The sequence below is a fragment of the Lithobates pipiens genome, unplaced genomic scaffold, assembly GCF_037356315.1.
Source record: "Lithobates pipiens isolate NorthernLeopardFrog02 unplaced genomic scaffold, aLitPip1_a1.2 Scaffold_18, whole genome shotgun sequence".
Classification (NCBI taxonomy): domain Eukaryota; kingdom Metazoa; phylum Chordata; class Amphibia; order Anura; family Ranidae; genus Lithobates; species Lithobates pipiens.
The window spans coordinates 479,212,682-479,218,771 of record NW_027507758.1 but is presented as its reverse complement, the minus strand read 5'-3'; the positions used below and the strand labels follow the sequence as shown (position 1 = coordinate 479,218,771).

The following is a 6,090-nucleotide window of genomic DNA, read 5'->3' as shown; positions in this document are numbered from 1 at the left end:
CGATCCTGGGTTTCGGCAATTGTTGTATCCTGAACAGGGATTACCCTACCTTTGATTATATGACTTTCCCATGAATTAGGCCAGTGCGTGTTTGATTCTTTCGCTTCTCATGTGCCTGTTGCCCTAACAGGGTGGTTGCTTAGTTTCACCTGGAACAAAGTAAAGTATCTTGCTGCCTGTTTTCCTTTCCGGCTAAATGCATAGACATAAAAATGTCACTCGTCATTGTCATTCCTTCACACCAGCACATGGTACCCCAGAATTGTCATCAAGATTAGGCAGAAAAGGCCGAAATAGCTCAGTTGGGAGAGCGTTAGACTGAAAATCTAAAGGTCCCTGGTTCGATCCCGGGTTTCGGCAACTGTACCTGCTCCTTTTGGTGTACCGCTTTCTGACAAGAAAAGGAAGACCAAGCAGGAGTTTGAGAAAGTTGTTTAGAGCAGACTAAGGTCTGGGGCTCAGCAGAAACGCAATTGTGCAACATCCCGCAGTTTATGCTTTTCTCAGCCAATGTGCAAGGACAAGTCAAAATATCCCTTCTTCTTCATAGGACATTTGTACACCAACGCATAGTTCTGCAGAGCCTTGGGAAGAAAAGTCCAGCATGTTTCATTTTCACCTGCAATATACCAATGAAAGCCGTGGGAACAAGACCTAGCCGCATTTGAAAGAAAAATGACTTTTTTGATGTGTAGTCCTTAGAAACGGAAAGTAAAAATCAGGGGAGAAACTGAAAACTATGCTGGAAATCTAGGAAGTTGTGGAAATAGATGGCCAGCAGACAGGCATCAATCACAACATGAAAGGAGATTTTTTAATCCGAGCTTGTCAAAAATAACTATTGTTTTTACTGTGGGTACAATGCTGATGTTATCAAATAAAAGTGGATGCTGTGACTATAGACCTCCTTTAAGGGCTCAATGACCCCTTCGAGTCGACGCACGGTGCCACGTGTCTCCTGGACAAACGCTTTCTAAAGTGCCGAAATAGCTCAGTTGGGAGAGCGTTAGACTGAAGATCTAAAGGTCCCTGGTTCAATCCCGGGTTTCGGCAATTGTTGTATCCTGAACAGGGATTACCCTACCTTTGATTATATGACTTTCCCATGAATTAGGCCAGTGCGTGTTTGATTCTTTCGCTTCTCATGTGCCTGTTGCCCTAACAGGGTGGTTGCTTAGTTTCACCTGGAACAAAATAAAGTATCTTGCTGCCTGTTTTCCTTTCCGGCTAAATGCATAGACATAAAAATGTCACTCGTCATTGTCATTCCTTCACACCAGCACATGGTACCCCAGAATTGTCATCAAGGTTAGGCAGAAAAGGCCGAAATAGCTCAGTTGGGAGAGCGTTAGACTGAAGATCTAAAGGTCCCTGGTTCGATCCCGGGTTTCGGCAACTGTACCTGCTCCTTTTGGTGTACCGCTTTCTGACAAGAAAAGGAAGACCAAGCAGGAGTTTGAGAAAGTTGTTTAGAGCAGACTAAGGTCTGGGGCTCAGCAGAAACGCAATTGTGCAACATCCCGCAGTTTATGCTTTTCTCAGCCAATGTGCAAGGACAAGTCAAAATATCCCTTCTTCTTCATAGGACATTTGTACACCAACGCATAGTTCTGCAGAGCCTTGGGAAGAAAAGTCCAGCATGTTTCATTTTCACCTGCAATATACCAATGAAAGCCGTGGGAACAAGACCTAGCCGCATTTGAAAGAAAAATGACTTTTTTGATGTGTAGTCCTTAGAAACGGAAAGTAAAAATCAGGGGAGAAACTGAAAACTATGCTGGAAATCTAGGAAGTTGTGGAAATAGATGGCCAGCAGACAGGCATCAATCACAACATGAAAGGAGATTTTTGAACCGAGCTTGTCAAAAATAACTATTGTTTTTACTGTGGGTACAATGCTGATGTTATCAAATAAAAGTGGATGCTGTGACTATAAACCTCCTTTAAGGGCTCAATGACCCCTTCGAGTCGACGCACGGTGCCACGTGTCTCCTGGACAAACGCTTTCTAAAGTGCCGAAATAGCTCAGTTGGGAGAGCGTTAGACTGAAGATCTAAAGGTCCCTGGTTCGATCCTGGGTTTCGGCAATTGTTGTATCCTGAACAGGGATTACCCTACCTTTGATTATATGACTAACCCATGAATTAGGCCAGTGCGTTTTTGATTCTTTCGCTTCTCATGTGCCTGTTGCCCTAACAGGGTGGTTGTTTAGTTTCACCTGGAACAAAGTAAAGTATCTTGCTGCCTGTTTTCCTTTCCAGCTAAATGCATAGACATAAAAATGTCACTCGTCATTGTCATTCCTTCACACCAGCACATGGTACCCCAGAATTGTCATCAAGGTTAGGCAGAAAAGGCCGAAATAGCTCAGTTGGGAGAGCGTTAGACTGAAGATCTAAAGGTCCCTGGTTCGATCCCGGGTTTCGGCAACTGTACCTGCTCCTTTTGGTGTACCGCTTTCTGACAAGAAAAGGAAGACCAAGCAGGAGTTTGAGAAAGTTGTTTAGAGCAGACTAAGGTCTGGGGCTCAGCAGAAACGCAATTGTGCAACATCCCGCAGTTTATGCTTTTCTCAGCCAATGTGCAAGGACAAGTCAAAATATCCCTTCTTCTTCATAGGACATTTGTACACCAACGCATAGTTCTGCAGAGCCTTGGGAAGAAAAGTCCAGCATGTTTCATTTTCACCTGCAATATACCAATGAAAGCCGTGGGAACAAGACCTAGCCGCATTTGAAAGAAAAATGACTTTTTTGATGTGTAGTCCTTAGAAACGGAAAGTAAAAATCAGGGGAGAAACTGAAAACTATGCTGGAAATCTAGGAAGTTGTGGAAATAGATGGCCAGCAGACAGGCATCAATCACAACATGAAAGGAGATTTTTGAACCGAGCTTGTCAAAAATAACTATTGTTTTTACTGTGGGTACAATGCTGATGTTATCAAATAAAAGTGGATGCTGTGACTATAAACCTCCTTTAAGGGCTCAATGACCCCTTCGAGTCGACGCACGGTGCCACGTGTCTCCTGGACAAACGCTTTCTAAAGTGCCGAAATAGCTCAGTTGGGAGAGCGTTAGACTGAAGATCTAAAGGTCCCTGGTTCGATCCTGGGTTTCGGCAATTGTTGTATCCTGAACAGGGATTACCCTACCTTTGATTATATGACTAACCCATGAATTAGGCCAGTGCGTTTTTGATTCTTTCGCTTCTCATGTGCCTGTTGCCCTAACAGGGTGGTTGTTTAGTTTCACCTGGAACAAAGTAAAGTATCTTGCTGCCTGTTTTCCTTTCCAGCTAAATGCATAGACATAAAAATGTCACTCGTCATTGTCATTCCTTCACACCAGCACATGGTACCCCAGAATTGTCATCAAGGTTAGGCAGAAAAGGCCGAAATAGCTCAGTTGGGAGAGCGTTAGACTGAAGATCTAAAGGTCCCTGGTTCGATCCCGGGTTTTGGCAACTGTACCTGCTCCTTTTGGTGTACCGCTTTCTGACAAGAAAAGGAAGACCAAGCAGGAGTTTGAGAAAGTTGTTTAGAGCAGACTAAGGTCTGGGGCTCAGCAGAAACGCAATTGTGCAACATCCCGCAGTTTATGCTTTTCTCAGCCAATGTGCAAGGACAAGTCAAAATATCCCTTCTTCTTCATAGGACATTTGTACACCAACGCATAGTTCTGCAGAGCCTTGGGAAGAAAAGTCCAGCATGTTTCATTTTCACCTGCAATATACCAATGAAAGCCGTGGGAACAAGACCTAGCCGCATTTGAAAGAAAAATGACTTTTTTGATGTGTAGTCCTTAGAAACGGAAAGTAAAAATCAGGGGAGAAACTGAAAACTATGCTGGAAATCTAGGAAGTTGTGGAAATAGATGGCCAGCAGACAGGCATCAATCACAACATGAAAGGAGATTTTTGAACCGAGCTTGTCAAAAATAACTATTGTTTTTACTGTGGGTACAATGCTGATGTTATCAAATAAAAGTGGATGTTGTGACTATAAACCTCCGTTAAGGGCTCAATGACCCCTTCGAGTCGACGCACGGTGCCACGTGTCTCCTGGACAAACGCTTTCTAAAGTGCCGAAATAGCTCAGTTGGGAGAGCGTTAGACTGAAGATCTAAAGGTCCCTGGTTCGATCCTGGGTTTCGGCAATTGTTGTATCCTGAACAGGGATTACCCTACCTTTGATTATATGACTTTCCCATGAATTAGGCCAGTGCGTGTTTGATTCTTTCGCTTCTCATGTGCCTGTTGCCCTAACAGGGTGGTTGCTTAGTTTCACCTGGAACAAAGTAAAGTATCTTGCTGCCTGTTTTCCTTTCCGGCTAAATGCATAGACATAAAAATGTCACTCGTCATTGTCATTCCTTCACACCAGCACATGGTACCCCAGAATTGTCATCAAGGTTAGGCAGAAAAGGCCGAAATAGCTCAGTTGGGAGAGCGTTAGACTGAAGATCTAAAGGTCCCTGGTTCGATCCCGGGTTTCGGCAACTGTACCTGCTCCTTTTGGTGTACCGCTTTCTGACAAGAAAAGGAAGACCAAGCAGGAGTTTGAGAAAGTTGTTTAGAGCAGACTAAGGTCTGGGGCTCAGCAGAAACGCAATTGTGCAACATCCCGCAGTTTATGCTTTTCTCAGCCAATGTGCAAGGACAAGTCAAAATATCCCTTCTTCTTCATAGGACATTTGTACACCAACGCATAGTTCTGCAGAGCCTTGGGAAGAAAAGTCCAGCATGTTTCATTTTCACCTGCAATATACCAATGAAAGCCGTGGGAACAAGACCTAGCCGCATTTGAAAGAAAAATGACTTTTTTGATGTGTAGTCCTTAGAAACGGAAAGTAAAAATCAGGGGAGAAACTGAAAACTATGCTGGAAATCTAGGAAGTTGTGGAAATAGATGGCCAGCAGACAGGCATCAATCACAACATGAAAGGAGATTTTTGAACCGAGCTTGTCAAAAATAACTATTGTTTTTACTGTGGGTACAATGCTGATGTTATCAAATAAAAGTGGATGCTGTGACTATAAACCTCCTTTAAGGGCTCAATGACCCCTTCGAGTCGACGCACGGTGCCACGTGTCTCCTGGACAAACGCTTTCTAAAGTGCCGAAATGGCTCAGTCGGGAGAGCGTTAGACTGAAGATCTAAAGGTCCCTGGTTCGATCCATGGTTTTGTGCAATTGTTGTATTCTGAACAGGGATAACTCTACCTTTGATTATATGACTTTACCATGAATTAGGCCAGTGCGTGTTTGATTCTTTTCGCTTCTCATGTGCCTGTTGCCCTAACAGGGTGGTTGCTTAGTTTCACCTGGAACAAAGTAAAGTATCTTGCTGCCTGTTTTCCTTTCCGGCTAAATGCATAGACATAAAAATGTCACTCGTCATTGTCATTCCTTCACACCAGCACATGGTACCCCAGAATTGTCATCAAGTTTAGGCAGAAAAGGCCGAAATAGCTCAGTTGGGAGAGCGTTAGACTGAAGATCTAAAGGTCCCTGGTTCGATCCCGGGTTTCGGCAACTGTACCTGCTCCTTTTGGTGTACCGCTTTCTGACAAGAAAAGGAAGACCAAGCAGGAGTTTGAGAAAGTTGTTTAGAGCAGACTAAGGTCTGGGGCTCAGCAGAAACGCAATTGTGCAACATCCCGCAGTTTATGCTTTTCTCAGCCAATGTGCAAGGACAAGTCAAAATATCCCTTCTTCTTCATAGGACATTTGTACACCAACGCATAGTTCTGCAGAGCCTTGGGAAGAAAAGTCCAGCATGTTTCATTTTCACCTGCAATATACCAATGAAAGCCGTGGGAACAAGACCTAGCCGCATTTGAAAGAAAAATGACTTTTTTGATGTGTAGTCCTTAGAAACGGAAAGTAAAAATCAGGGGAGAAACTGAAAACTATGCTGGAAATCTAGGAAGTTGTGGAAATAGATGGCCAGCAGACAGGCATCAATCACAACATGAAAGGAGATTGTTTAATCCGAGCTTGTCAAAAATAACTATTGTTTTTACTGTGGGTACAATGCTGATGTTATCAAATAAAAGTGGATGCTGTGACTATAGACCTCCTTTAAGGGC

General features: G+C 43.6%; 1 non-coding gene across 1 annotated transcript; it reads left to right on the top strand.

Moving 5' to 3' along the window:
- Positions 1 to 287: 287 nt before the first annotated feature.
- On the top strand, positions 288 to 360 carry TRNAF-GAA (transfer RNA phenylalanine (anticodon GAA)). Its single transcript has one exon. It is a non-coding gene; the product is annotated as a tRNA-Phe (tRNA).
- Positions 361 to 6,090: the final 5,730 nt, after the last annotated feature.